The sequence below is a fragment of the Lepus europaeus genome, chromosome 11, assembly GCF_033115175.1.
Source record: "Lepus europaeus isolate LE1 chromosome 11, mLepTim1.pri, whole genome shotgun sequence".
Classification (NCBI taxonomy): domain Eukaryota; kingdom Metazoa; phylum Chordata; class Mammalia; order Lagomorpha; family Leporidae; genus Lepus; species Lepus europaeus.
The window spans coordinates 69570467-69586275 of record NC_084837.1 but is presented as its reverse complement, the minus strand read 5'-3'; the positions used below and the strand labels follow the sequence as shown (position 1 = coordinate 69586275).

The following is a 15809-nucleotide window of genomic DNA, read 5'->3' as shown; positions in this document are numbered from 1 at the left end:
TTCACTGATATGAGTTTGAAGTCAATTATAAAAGCATGAATGAATCCAGTGCTCTCATACATTGCAAGCAAAAGTTGTTTGCATCTGAAACTAATTATTCAGGTTCTTGGGACCACTTTATTAATTAGTTTATCAAGGGACTGTTAATGTGATTTAAACATTAGCTCCAAATACACCTGATCAAATGTCTTAGGTTGCATCAGATATTTTAAGAATGTATCCGATTGACCTTATGGCTAAGCAGATGATTCAAAAACATTTGAAAATGGTCCAAGAAAACAGAATAGATTTTGTGTGAGCTGATTCCTGGGATACACACACACACACACACACACATATATATATATAGTATGTTTATAAAGTATATATATATATATATATATATATATGGTATTGTATGAAAGGAAAGAAGGTTAGTACTCCTCTTGACAAGGATGGAAGAAGCCCTCGGGCCTTACAACACACATAAGGTTAAGGTATTGCCACTTACTTCTATATACTATATATATTCATATATATTTATAAGTATATAAATGTATTTTATGCAGTGTATATTTATATATAGTGTATATTATATATGTATGTATGCAAATATTTATATGCTAATGCTCATTATAAACCACCACCTTGGTGGACAGCAGAGACTCAGAAGGGTGCATCAAAGTTAATTTCCAGTGCAGGAAATTCTGATTGGTCAATTATCCTAAGAACCAAGGATTCTTCCTCAGAGGGGACATCACTACTATCTATGCAGGAAAAAAAAAAAAACCTAGTCACAAACTGATTATCACAGTAATCCAAGCAGTGATGACTAGCCATCTATTCATTTTAATTTCTTGGGTAATTGATTCCATCTATTAGCAGCCAGCCATATATTTAAAAGATTTTCTCCGTAAAAGTCTTTCCTCTTGGGTGTGATGGTCAGCTAAGCTCGTAGGCAGAGTGGATTTTGCCAGCATCTTCTATCAGTGATTTCAGACTCTCCAGGGATTGGTCGTAAATATTTTCCCAAACTGGGTCTGTCCAGTGACTCTTGTTATTTTCTAACAAAAATAATCCCAGAATGGCATACATTTTGCAATTAGCCTTCCTGCATTGTACAGCACAGATTTATGTCATTTACTTAGCTGAAGTCACATCCTCAAAACGTTGCAGGTATCAGTTTAATATGCCATTTCAGGAGGACTAGAGGAGCTGAGTCTGTTTTACTGTTCGCCGTAAAAGTGGTCCTTTCTGAGATGAAGGCACGATCATGATTTTTATGTACCTTTCACATTTCAAACTTGGATTTAGTTGGACTACAAAATATTTACATTCTTCACAACCAGCAAGTTGTTGTCTTTACAGATTGAACATAAAGAGACTCCCAATTGCATTCCAGTTTTCAAAAACGCCCAGAATGCCTGGCTTACTCTTGCTCCCTCCATTGCCATCAAATGCCCTATGTTGTGGAAAACCAACTCAATGTGACCCATTTACAAGTTGAAGCTATAGCGTGCTACCGTGTTATCACAGGGAAGAATAACGTAATTTATAGCATTCTTGAAGGGGTAACAAAATTATGTTCTAAACAGTTAAAAACCATCATTTTGTAGCTCCTTGTTGCTGGAGTTTTACCACATTCATTTGAAAGCTGTGTGATTGCAGCAAAACAAGCTTATGGACTCAGACGCCTACAACCTGAGACAGAGTCAGAGGGAGAGAAAGAGGATGCATTTACTGTCTAGAAGGTCAGAACAAATGACTAAAATACTTTATTTTTCCTTTTAAAATAAGGTTTATTTGGCCAGTGCTGTGGCTCACTTGGCTAATCCTCCGCCTGCAGCGCCAGCACCCCAGCTTCTAGTCCCAGTTGGGGTGCCGGGTACTAGTCTCAGTTGCTCCTCTTCCATTCCAGCTCTCTGCTGTGGCCCTGGAGTGCAGTGGAGGATGGCCCAAGTGCTTGGGCCCTGCACCTGCATGGGAGACCAGGAGGAAGCACCCGGCTCCTGGCTTCGGATCAGGATAGAGCCGGCCGTAGTGGTCATTTGGGGAGTGAACCAACAGAAGGAAGACCTTTCTCTCTGTCTCTCTCTCACTGTCTATAACTCTACCTGCCAAATAAAATTAAAAATAAATAAGGTTTATTTATTTATTTGAAAGGGAAAATGACAGAGAGAGAGAGAGAGAGAGAGAGAGAGAGAGAGAGAGAGAGTTATCATTTATTTGCTGGTTCACTCCCCAAATACCTATATAGGTTGGAGGCTAGAACTCAATCCTGGTCTCTTATTGAGTGACTGACAGAGTCCTAAGTACTTGGGCTGTCACGGGTAGAGAATATCCAGCCTATGGGTTGTGTGATGTCATTGAAATCATTTGGTCTGCCAAGGCAAGGGACCCAAAATTCAATAAATCTACAGCAGGCTAATTTTGAAGTTGATAATTTTGTATGGCCCACAAATGATGTTACAAATATCCAAACAGTACTTGGCCAAAAAAACATTTCCCACCCTTGACTGCCTATCAGTTTGCACATTAGTAGGAAGCTGGACAGGAAGTGGAGGCAGGACTTGATCCCAAACACTCAGATTTGGGATCCATGCATCCTAGGTGATGACTTAACCCCCTGTGCCACAGTGCTCTATTTCTTTATTTTGTCCTTGAAAATTAAATTAATGTTTTGTCCTTGAAAGTTAAATTAATTTCAATGAAATCAATAGACTTATAAGAATATTGTTTTAAATTTTTAAAAAATTATGGAATCTTCAAACCTAGAAAATAATAAAATAAAATAGTATCTATGTATAATTTAGAGTAAACTTATATTGACACTTTGCTTTCTCTTGATATGCCTTTTGAAAAGAAATAGTGTACTATACACACTCAAATGCCTTCTCGTTCATCCCAACCTTGCTCCACAAAAGTCATCTTTTATCTTGAATTTCGTATGTATTCCTATAATGCATATTTTGTTGTTCTGCTGTGTACGTGTGTGTGTGTGTGTGTATACAATGGTACTTTTTAAAGTTTGTGGAAAAATGGAATAAAAGATGTTTCCTTTGGTGCAAAATGTTTGAAACATGCATCTTTTTTTCATACTGTGGATTTTTCACAAATTTTTGAAGACCCATTATATATATATATATATATATGTAGTTTTCAAATATTATTTGCACAAAAATAAACACCCTTTAATTCCACTTTCCTCAAAATTTTTGAAGTACTCTCCTGTGTGTATGTATGTGTTCCCAAATAGTATCCAGTTTTGTTTTCTGACTTTCCTAAATATTAGTCTACTTTTTACAACTTTATTGATATAACATACACATAACAATTAATTCCTCTAATTAAACTGCACAAAACCATTTTTAAGGGCTTTATTATATTCATAGATAATTGAAGCAATTACCACAATCAATTTTATAATCTTTTAATCAACCTAAAAAGAAACACTGTATCCTTTAGCTATCACCTCCCATTCCTTCCTCCTTCTCCCAACTCCAAGACATTAGCAAATACCAATCAGCTTTCTGTATCCTGTTCTTGAAATTTCATACAAATGGAATCACACAAGTAGAACATGGATTTTTCCATGATGATTTCTTTCACTTAGCACAGTGTTTTCAATGTTGGTCCAAGTTGTAATAATTCATTTTGTTGATAGACATACGAGTTCTTCCCACCTTTTGGCTATTATGAAAAATTAAAAATTCTGCTATGCACATTGGTGTAGATGTTGTTAGGACAGATGCTTTCATTCCTCTTGGGCATATACTTAGGATGCAGCATTTTACTTTTTGATATATGTATGTATATCTAATTCATTATAACTGCAATATGGTGCTCCATTATATTAATAAGCCTGGTTCCATTATTCTCTTCTTCTGGGCAAGTTGGTAGTTTTTCTCGGTATCTTTGATTCCCGGTGCTGTGGTGGTGTTATTGCATGTGCCTCTTCCGCACACATGGAGCATTTCCAAGGTCAGACTTCCCCAGGTAGAAGGTAAGCACATTTTGAACCTTTCTAGTAATTGCCACGCTGCTGGCCAACATCGCTGAAAATACGGTTCATGTCTACCAGCAAGATATAAACATTCTTATTTCCCCACAGATTTTCCCAAAACTCATTTTTATCAGACAACATTCTCCCAGTGTGGTCTTTGTGAAGCAGTGTTTCATTCGTTGCGTTAATATGCATCCTTCAGCTACTAGTGGAGTCCAGCACATTCTCATGTACTTGTTGGTCACGCCCCTTTCCTCTGCATTGAATTGCAGAATTTCAGGATTTTTTCCTGCTTTCTGTTGGCTCATAACTATGAATTTTTAATATTCTTTAGTTATGTTAATTTTATCTGTTGTAAGAGGTTGCAACCATCTTCTGACCTAAAGGGTGTTCCTCAGGTTTTTTTTTTTTTTTTTTTTTTTTAAGATTTATTTATTTATTTATCTGAAAGGCAGAGTCACAGAGAGTCAGAGGCAGAGAGAGGTCTTCCATCCGCTGGTTCACTTCCCAGATGGCTGCAACTGCTGGAGCTACGCCCATCCAATCCAAAGTCAGGAGCCAGGAGCTTCCTCCAGGTCTCCCATGTGGCTTCAGGGGACCAAGGACTTGGCCATCTTCCATTGCCTTCCCAGGCCGTAGCAGAGAGCTGGATCGGAAGAGGAGCAGCTGGGTGTCGAACTAGCTCCCATATGGGATACTGGCACTGCAGGCGGCAGCTTTACCCACTGTGCCACAGCACCAGCCCCTCAACTTTTTAAAATGTTTTTTTCTGTACCCATTCATTTTAATTTTTAGTATCAAATTTATCAGTGTTTTCCTTTATCGCATGTATTGTGCATCTTGGTTTAAGAATTCTTTCCTATGACAATAATAATGTTAATCTGTTAATTATATAATGTTAATTTTTTTTCTGAAATGCTGGGTTTGGTTATTCTCACATTTAAATCTTCAATTCCTAGGCTGGCGCCATCGCGCTGATCCGAAGCCAGGAGCCAGGTGCTTCTCCTGGTCTCCCATGCGGGTGCAGGGCCCAAGGACTTGGGCCATCCTCCATTGCACTCCCGGGCCGCAGCAGAGAGCTGGCCTGGAAGAGGGGCAACGGGGACAGAATCCGGCGCCCCGACCGGGACTAGAACCCGGGGTGCCAGTGCCGCAGGTGGAGGATTAGCCTGTTGAGCCGCAGCACCGGCCAGAATGATGGTTTCTAAGGAGTGGTAGGAGGTAGGAGCAGAAGGATAGAAGGAGACTGAGTAACAGCTATCAAAACTCAGTCTGAGAGAAGCAACTATTTCTAGTGTTCCACAGCAGAGCAGAGCAAAACAACTATAGTTTCCAAAACTGTAATACCCTGTATGATGAACTGGAAGAAAAGAGATTGTAGGTGTCAAACATAAGGACAAGGCAAGGAAATAGAATTGCTAACTATCTGATAAGTTTATGCTGTATACATGTGTTGAAATATTGCACCTATAAAAATGTACAAGTATTATGTTAATAAAAATTTTTAAATTTTTTTTTCATTTATTAAACTTTTATTTAATGAATATAAATTTCCAAAGTACAGTTTATGGGTTACAATGGCTTCCCTCCTCCCATAACTTCCCTCCCACCCACAACCCTCCCCTTTCCCGCTCCCTCTCCCCTTCCATTCACATCAAGACTCATTTTCAATTCTCTTTATATACAGAAGATAAGTTTAGTATATATTAGGTAAAGATTTCAACAGTTTGCCCCCATATAGCAACACAAAGTGAAAAAAATACTGTTGGAGTACTAGTTATAGCATTAAATAACAGTGTACAGCACATTAAAGACAGAGATCTTACATAATATTTTTTTAAAAAATTAATTAATTTTCTATGCCATTTCCAATTTAACACCAGGTTTTTTTTTTTCATTTCCAATTATCTTTATATACAGAAGATCAATTCTGTGTATACTTAGTAAAGATCTCATCAGTTTGTACCCACACAGAAACACAAAGTGTAAAAATACTGTTTCAGTACTAGTTATAGCATCACTGCACATTAGACAACACATTAAGGACAGATCCCACATGGGATGTAAGTACAAAATTTAAAAAATTTAATTTCACATTTTCCTTTAAAGTTATCTATTTAAGCACTTAATTGTCTTAGCATCATATACTATATGTACTGTTCTTTCCCCGTGATCTGGAATTGCCCCTTTTTCGTACAGCTATGTGGGTGTGTGTTAGGAAGGAGATGATTTTTGGGCTCTCTCCTGATCTGCTGCTTGTCTATCACTCTACCAACACCACCTTCTTTATTTTAGCTTTATAGCAAATGCTGTTATCTGAAAGGATAAATCCTTCCTCCCTGCTTCCATTCTTAATCTTCAAAATTATCTAGGATATTCATTGTCTTGCGCTATCCCCTACATAGTTTAGAATCATATCACAGTTGTTAATGTACATTTGTTAGGCTCCATGATCCACTCCATATGATAACAAAAACTTAAAAGTGAAGGGATGATTTAAGAAAACACAAGTCTAAAGTGGGCATTTTGGCTCAATGGGTTAAACTGTTGCTTGGGATTTTCACATCCCATATTGGAGAGCCTGGTTCAAGTCCTGGCTGCACTACACTTGTGATTCTGTTACCCGCCAATGCATCTGGGAGGCTGTGGATGATCACCCAAGAATTTGGGTTCCTGCCCAAGTACCCACATGGAAAACTCAGGTGGAATTTCTAGCTCCTGGTTTCAGCCTGGCCTAGCCCCCACTGTTCAGGCATTTGGGAAATGAACCACCAGATTGAAGATCTCCTCACACACCTCTTTAGTAGTTTTAAACATTTTCACTGTGTGTATTCTTCCACACTCTTGTTCTGCCATTTCAGGACTTCAGTCTTATTTTATCTATTGACTCTCTTGCAGAAGGTGGACTTTTTCCTTGTGTATCTGTGATTTTCATGGTGGACTCGTCTTTGACAGACATTGTCTCCCCATTACCACCCCACTCCGGGAATCCCTGTCGCCTGGGATGTTGGATCTAGGAGGATTTACATTGCTCCTGTCTGGCACCTGGGAAGGAGCACCAGCTCTGAGACTACAGTGTGGTAATTCCGTAGTGTGGGGAGTTCTAGGAAATCAGGAAGTATGCATTTAGACTCCTAGATGACACAGGTAGGGTGATCAATTCTGATTTGCCTAGAACTGGGGGAGGGGCCACCAGAATCTAAGATTTCCACACTTAAAACTTGGACAGTCCTGGGAAAACCAGGATAATTTACTACTTTAATTACAAGCCCACTTGTTATGTTTTCTCTTATGGAAGAATTGTGTTCTCACCTAATTCTCAGGGTCTAGCTTCTGTGTCATGCTATTGACCAAAGTAACATTTTCAAGTCTACTTCTACTAAGACTGCAAACCTGGGAGACCTCCAGCATTCTTCCAAGGACTTGATTCCCATTGCCCTCCCACTTGGTTCAAGATGCTGTCTTCTGCCCTGGCACATAGTATCAGGATGCTCCTACCACCCCAGCCCTACCCCTACAATCCCGACCCATTAGCTTATATACATCCAACTCTTATTTTAGTCCCATGTTTCTCTTAGACAACTTGGGTGTTTTCTTACTTGCTGAATTCATTGCACTTTTATACATTTCATTTTGTTATATTTTTGCAGCATTTTATAATTCTTTGTAATGAGAGGACTGTCATGTTATCTTTATCTGCCATTTTACCCAGGCAAAAACTCCTCCCACAGCAAGTTTTTGCCAGCCTGTTTGGCCCTGTAGTAATACTGCTTATAAACTCTGTGAAATATGGCAAATTCTGAACAATTCGAAATAATAAAACACATGGGTTTGCCAAACAACAGACCCTATGATTCACCATGTCTGTAAATTATTTTTAAAGCTATGCTGTGCATTAGAAAATATAAATGTTTAGTGAAACTGATATAAGAAATTCTTTATGGTCATGGTAGCTGAGAAAAATCATCTAAAAAGTTTGGCATGGGATATAGAGGGTATAGGATCCAACTCCAGGCTTATTTTGTGTCCCATGTTAAAAAGAATTGGCTGTAGCTCATTCTGTGTCTGGATTAGCACTGGTGCTTCATCTGGAAACGTTGATTCAGGAAAAGTGACCAGCTACAGCAGAAAGCCAATGTAGAGTCTGTGGATCTTAACAGTGTGGAAAAGTCCTTATATGGGGCAAGATCCACCCTTGCTAGTTTATAATAACTTGGATGCTCCATCCATACAGGGTAACCAAGGGTACTCAGTGGGTGGAAAAAGAGTATATCACTTTTCAAGAAATTTTTAAGAAGAGAAAGCAAATCTTGAAGACAATATAAATTCATCACAATAATATATCTAAAACCAAAAGGATTTAGAATGAAAAAAAAGAAAGTAGGGATCAACGCTGTGGCACAATGGGATAAAGCCCTGGCCTGCAGCACCAGCATCCCGTATGGGTGCCGGTTGGAGCCCTGGTTGTTCCACTTTTTTTTTTTTTAAGATTTATTTATTTATTTCAAAATCAGAGTTACACACAGAGAGAAGGAGAGGCAGAGAGAGAGAGAGAGAGAGAGATCTTCCATCTGCTGGTTCACTTTCTAATTGGCCGCAATGGCCAGAGCTGCGCTGATCAGAGGTTGCTCCACTTCTACGCCAGCTACCTGATAATGTGCCTAGGAAAGCACTAGAGGATGGCACAAGTGCTCAGGCACCTGAACCCACATGGGAGACCCAGAAGAAACTCCTGGCTCCTGACTTCGGATTGACTCAGCTGTGCCATTGCCCCCACTTGGAGAGTGAACCAGTGGATAGAAGACCTCTCTCTTTCTCTGTCTCTACCTCTCTCTGTAACTCTGTATTTCAAATAAATAAAATAATTATTTTTAAAAAATAAAGTAAACCAAGAGACATCAATATAAATGTGGGGTTTTTTTTTGTTCTAGCCTTGATATTTCTACATATTCCTATATATTTTAAACTTGTGATCACTGAAATACAAACATGGGAATGAGCATTTACCTTTTACCCCTACTTTTGACAGAGAGTGCTCTCTAAAAGATTTCAGGGAATATTGGATAAAAGGTATTCATGAAGTAATTTGGTTAAAGAAGCTGGGACACTTAATGTTGGCTACACACTCAATAGCCATCTACTCTGATTGCATTCAAGTTTCTACCTTTCCCTAACTTGGTCTGGTGAAAATCCTGATCCATCTCAGCCTAAACAGGAATTGGGCTTGGGGCAGGCATGTGACCCAGACATTGAGAAGTAAAGGAAGACTTGGCAGCAGTTTTCCAACAAAAAGAATCCTTCCTCTTGGGACCAGCACCGTGGCTCACTTGGTTAAGCCTCCGCCTGTGGTGCCGGCATCCCACATGGTTGCCAGTTCTAGTCCTGGTTGCTCTTCTTCCAGTCCAGCTCTTTGGAGAATGGTACAAGTACTTGGGCTCTTGCACCCACATGGGAGACTAGGAGGAAGCACCTGGCTCCTGGCTCCTGGCTTTGGATCGGCACAGTGCTGACCGTAGTGGCAATTTGGGGAGTGAATCAATGGAAGGAAGACCTTTCTCTCTGTCTCTCTCTCTCACTGTCTATAACTCTACCTGTCAAATAAATTTTAAAAAAAGAGAGAGAATCCTTCCTTTTAAAACTAGAAGAATGCTAACAAATGATCTCTCATTTGACTGGACGCCATGGTTTGCCGATGATGTTTCTAGTCATTGAAGTCAACTTGAAAATCTGAGCAGGACCTTGTCAAGGACAAGTTCCATATGCTGAGATTAGTATAGTGAAAAAAGGATGAACCAAGACCCCAGTGTGTTTGAGTGGCTTTATTGAGTCACCCTATGCTATATGAACATATGATCATAAATGTCCTTATAGTTGAAATTAGGTGAAGTGAACCTTTTTTTTTTTTTTCATTTATAGCTTGACTTATTCTAACTAATACAATAGCAGTTTTTGAGGATCTTGGCTTAATCGTGGCTTAGCTGGTGCTTGTAAGACTTGGAAGGCAGAGATAGTAAGGATTTGAGACCTCTGCTATCTTCCCAGACAGCCTAGTAGGGGCGGGGGGGAGGAGAACTGATAGAAGAAAAATGTGGGGTCTGACATCAGGGCATTTTCTAGGATTCTGTCTGAAGTGCAAAATTCCATTACGTACTTCAACAGAGCCTTCCAACTCTGCTGGAGGTACCCACAAGCTGATGACCCGATGCTCCGGCTGCTGTGGTTTAATTAGTAATAGGCCTCTTGTCTGCATCAGAACAACAAAATTCCCTGTTTCTTACTTTTCTCCTGAGGAACAAACACTGTCCAAGATACTTGACACTGCAGGGAGGAAGGAGAGATGCGTAAAATGTGTTTATTTGGCAGTTTTACCCCGTAACAATGTGGGAGTTTAAGAGGTGGAGCGGTTCACTTTATAGTTTAGAAAGAGTGAGAGACTTCCTACAACTTTTCCTGAGTGTATCCAACGTCCCAAGTAGTTGATAACTGCAAAATACAATCTTTTGTTTCTTTATTATTTTCTCTTTTAAAATTGGACATAGTTGACAGTGGAGGATCTCAGGCTTCCAACTGTGAAGCTATCACTGACACTCAGAGTTGAGTTTTGGGGGCTGACTCAAATTCCAGCACGGCAGGGGAAATATCTACCGAGACTGAAGGACTTGTCCCAGAGTTTCCTTCCTGAGACTACCATGCTCTGACAGTTAGTACAAAAATGGAAAAATACCACCAGAAAAACAGACACTCACCCTTCCTCCCTCAGTCCTGTCCAACCAATCCACTGACAACCAGAGAAGGCCAATTGAAGTTGAATCCTGATGTGCCCTAAACCAGATATGCATCTGCTTTTACAGCAACATGAAGATGTATCTTACTTTTAGGAGTAGGAGATAGAAAAGGAATATGTGGCCTAACAAGACACGAATGTTGCAGATGGTGCTCTAGAATCATGTAGGGAGTCTCAGCAAACGCGGTGTTAACCTGCCCTGTTGGCACTCAACTTCCCACTGGCGGACACATCTATAGGGGGACTGCAGGGTCTGAAAGACTCCCCAGATCCCTGGAAGCAGGAAAGGGGTTAGCAGGGAGGCCAGATCCTCAAAGGTTATGATGTTCCTCCATCAATCATTGGATGGACTCCGATGGGGAAGAAAGTATAAAAAAGGTCTCCCACTCTCTCTATTTTCTGCTTCCTTTTGTGTCAGCATTAATCAACTGCCCCATGCTTTAGTCACAACTAGCTGGAGTCCAGCAAAATACTTTGGATTAGAAATCAAACAAAAAGATAATCACCCAGAAATCAGACTTAAATCTGCAGCGACTAAAGTTGCTTTGTTAGAGAAATAAAAGTGTTAAGAAGCTTTTTCTTCTAAGGCTACTAAACAGTTGTAGCTGGCACAAACAGGTCTGAGGCTGTTTGCACTGAGTCATGTAAAACCCACTTAGCATGTGGAAACAGGCTATATTTACTTTGATTTCAAAGCTCTTGAATTGCTCAGAAAATGGGGACAATTCCTCCCTCTGATTTGGAAGAATTGATGCTTTCCTGGTTAATTGTCAAAGCTCAAAATAACACGAACACAAATGCTACCCGCACATCGGAGAACTGACAAATATAACCTGGGAGGCTCAGGCGAGCATCACAATGCAAGTCACACTGTCATTTTACAAAGTGACTTTTTTAAATAAATAAATAAATAAAACCAGCAACCCCCCCACAGAGACATGTTAATGTCTCAACCTGGAACAATAAAGCTCTGTTAGAAACACTTGCCATTAGGCACCATCTGCTGTCAGCAATTGGGGGTAATCTTTATGTCCTCTTGACAGTTCTGCCTCATTCCTTGGCCCCTTGGTGAAGCAGAGTCTTTGCTATGGACAGAACATTTTAGGGAAGGAGCTCTCAGTTCTACAGCTTTTCAGAGCTCTGAGCCCAGCGACCAACATTCAGGAGTCTGTTCGTGGTTTCCAAGACTGCATATTGAACCCGAGAAAATTTGCTAACTTCCCTTCCTTCCTCTTTCACAATGCACTGCTCTGTCTGCATTTCTGTGAAGATCAGAGGTAAGGTGGGCTCACTGCCCTTGGTTTATTTTGGGATTTAGGAAAATAGGAAGCCTACTTTCTTGCTCCATTCTGATAAATGATGAAAGCTACATGTTGCAGCAAGAGGCTCTTGATCAGAATGTCTCCAGTGCACCTGTATTTCTCTCATTTGAACTTGTACTTTTAGACTGTTTAGTAAATATAGCCCTTGTTCACACTGCTTCATGAAAACTTGATGTACAAGAACCAGCTGCCAAAGGCGGAAGAGGCTGGGAAACTGAAGCAAAAGTCAGACAAATCCAGGATTATACAGAATGTAATTTATTGGAGGGACTTACGGACAGTAGCATAGTCTTGTTTGCCACAAGACAGATGGATCTCCACACTACAAGGCAGTAGGAAGAAGTTGATACACTAAACTAGACAAAGGTGGCCTCCAGCCAACCAGAGCGTATTCAGACTGTCACAAGAAATATTAACAGGTCAGACATTAGTTAAGGGACATTCCAGGCTTCAGTGGCCAGCACAGGATGTTTGGTAGAGTGCCTTAATGATTTTGTTTGTTCCATAGGTTTGGGATAGGTGCCAGGATCATCTAGTAAGCAAGATGGCAGTGACAAGCAAAATGGCTGTGGTCAAGCCAAGCTGGACCCCTGTGTACCAAGAGTAAACTTGTTTTCTCTTTGTAGTGCTGTGGGTTAATAGATCTTAAAACACACAAAGAAAACAAATTGCAGCATCATGGGCTTCTGACAATTTGGTAAAGAACTTTTATGCAGATGAAGATGCACAGCAAAGGAAGAAAATGTTATTAATATTCTAAGCGCATTGAGCCCACTGCTTTCCGTCTTTCAGATGTAATCTAACTGCACAGGAGGAACATGACTAAAGAAGGGAAGGCCGTGTTGCTAGAATGGCTGAATGACACGCAAGCGTCGTTTATTCCTCGTGGATATTCTCCCCATCCGGCTCTCTGTGCTGGCTCGGAGTCACAAAATGCACTTTGATTTTTCCGGGATGCAGCCTTTCTCCAGTTTTTGGATTGCTTTGAGGTGACGTGCCTGCGCTGTCTGTCACGCAGCTGCTTATTCCAGTGGAGGAAGCAGCTGAGAGCACAGCTTGATCACAGTGCCAGGTGATTGCTCGTCTCCAGTCCCAAGGGTGGTGCCCTCTGACCCAATCCAATCATGGTTATTAGGGTCACCCCCTGCTGACTCATGCCAATTCATGATGCACTGGGAAGGGGAAGGGGAGGGGAAAGATGGATGGGAAGGATATGAGGTTTTCTGTGTTGAGAGTAAGAATTAAATACAGAATAGACATAGGTCAGCCCATCAGATACACTTTCTTTCATCCATGTTTTTGTATTCCTCCTCTCTTAACTGATGGACATATTCTTGCCTTATTCTAAGAACATTATGGTATACTTCTCATTTAAACCAGTAATAGTGGTGACAGCATTATTTTCAGTCCTTCCAGAGCATTTATGCTCTATTGGTAGCTGAGTCTAGACATGCTAGTTATGTAAACTCTTTTTTTCCTTTTTCTTTCTTCTTCTTCTTTTTTTTTAAGATTTATTTATTTACTTGAGAGGCAAAGACAGAGGGAGAGAGGTCTTCCTTCCGCTGGTTCACTCCCCAAATGGCTGCAATTGCTAGAGCTGCACTGATCCGAAGCCAGGAGCCAGATCCTTCATCCGGGTCTCCCACATGGGTGCAGGGCCCAAGCACTTGGGCCATCTCCATTGCTTTCCCAGGTCATCAGCAGGGAGCTGGATCGGAAGTGGAGCAGCCAGAAATCAAACTGGTGCCCATACAGGATGCCAGCACCGCAGGCAGTTGCTTAATCTATTACGCCACAACGGCAGCCCCCTCTCTCTTTTTAAAATCTAGGGGTGGCTGTGAACCTCACCCAGACCAACATACCACACCATATTTATGAACAAGTGGTCCTTAGCACTCTAGGAGGCTTCAAGACATCGTTGTAAAGGGCAGTATCACTGCTTTAAGAATTTATGTTCTCTGCAAAGATTCAGATAGCAAACATTTGCATATAACTGTGTGAGTCACTGTTCAGAACTTTCCTTCTTCTTGCTATATTATTTGTATTCTTCTGGGCAGCAAAAAGAAAACTCAACCAGAATTTGATCATGGGGGTTTATTGCAATCCCCGTGGTATATCTACAAGGCCTCGTGCAGGATAAGAATGGTAGCTTGCCATAGTTTAGAATATTGCTCAGACTCAAACAGTGCATCATCTCAGGGCAAATCCAGTAATCACAGTTCTTAAGAGACAGCATATGATCAAATAATTTTTCAGCATTCAGTATCAAACACCTCACTTAATCAGAAATTCATCTCATGGGCAAGTGGCTTTGCTTTTGTCCAGACCAGTCATCATTTTCATCTTCAACTTTATCATCATCATCATCATCATCACCATCATCATCATTCTCATCACGTATATTCTTGGAGGGCATAAACATTTTATATACATAAACTCAATAACTCCATGCATTAGATACTAATCTTTTTTTTCATTTTACAGGTAAGGAAACTGAAGCACAGAGCAGTTAAGTTTATTTGCCCAAGGTCACCCAGCTGGTAATTAAATGAGCCAGAATGCTGGCTTAGGGCCAAGGCTATTAATCACAAGCACATTCATGTGTTCATGCTGGTGAAGGCTTATCAGAGATCCCTGCTTCAATCTGGTAACTGATTAAGATGCAATGCTCCAGCTGTGGCCCCGGGGCCCCTTGCTGTGCCAGTTAAATCCTCTTAATTGTGAAGGTTCTGAGATCCTCAGGGAAGAGCTGGGACAGCCACTTTAGGGCTAGGGGGAGAGGCTCTTTTTCAATGGATAAGGAGGAAGTCTTGCAATATTTTAATAATGGGTAGTCCCCAGTGGTAAGTACAGCCCTCCGTACTTCCGTGACTCGTGCATACTTACATGATTCAACTATTGAATTTTCCAGAATTGAAAGGTTTTTTTCTTCTAACCAAGAATAAAGGCACCACTTATACCACGTCTTATCTAACACACCCACCATTATAGGAATGTACCATTTATATGAACTACTTATTTTATAAACAAATAAGATATTAATGTAATGGGGGTGATGTGGACCCAAAATCTGAAGTTAATTTAGATAGCAATGTTGACAAGAATCACTCATTTTTGAAGATTATCATTATAAGTGTGTTCTGAGGATCAGACAACATCTTCTTTTGTATTTACAAGTGAGTTTAAGAAAGCAATAGTCTAGCCATATTTAAGTAGAGCCCAAGTGAAATTTTGTGAGAAGTCAAATGGAGAAATCATTTACAGGAAGAGTTCACCTAATGAGATTACTATCTTTGAAAGGATGAATAATGTGCATACAGATGTAAACTCAAATTACCACCCAACACTTGCACTGATTTAATATGTAACTGAATGTAAATAACCCACCCTAAGGGGGAAAGTAGGTACTGTAGGAGTAACATCCATTGAAAAGACATTCTGATCTCAAATTCAATCTTATAATCATCTTTTGCACACAAGGTATTTATTATGAGTAGAGTATTAAAAAACTTAATTAGCAGCACATTAGGCTGGGTGGCTCCAGCACTTTAAGTTCCTGCATAGAGGCCTGTGCCATGGTGAAGTGGGTAAAGCTGCACCTGCAGTGCCAGTATCCCATATGGGTACCAGTTTGAGTCCCAGCTGCTCCACTTCCAATCCAACTCTCTGCTATGGCCTGGGAAAGCAGTGAAAGATGGTCCAAGTCCTTGGGCCCCTGCAC

General features: G+C 40.4%; 1 non-coding gene across 1 annotated transcript; it reads left to right on the top strand.

The window, feature by feature from the left end:
* The first annotated feature begins 390 nt into the window (after positions 1-390).
* LOC133770843 (U6atac minor spliceosomal RNA) lies at positions 391-521 on the top strand. The gene has a single exon (XR_009867524.1). It is a non-coding gene; the product is annotated as a U6atac minor spliceosomal RNA (small nuclear RNA).
* Positions 522-15809: the final 15288 nt, after the last annotated feature.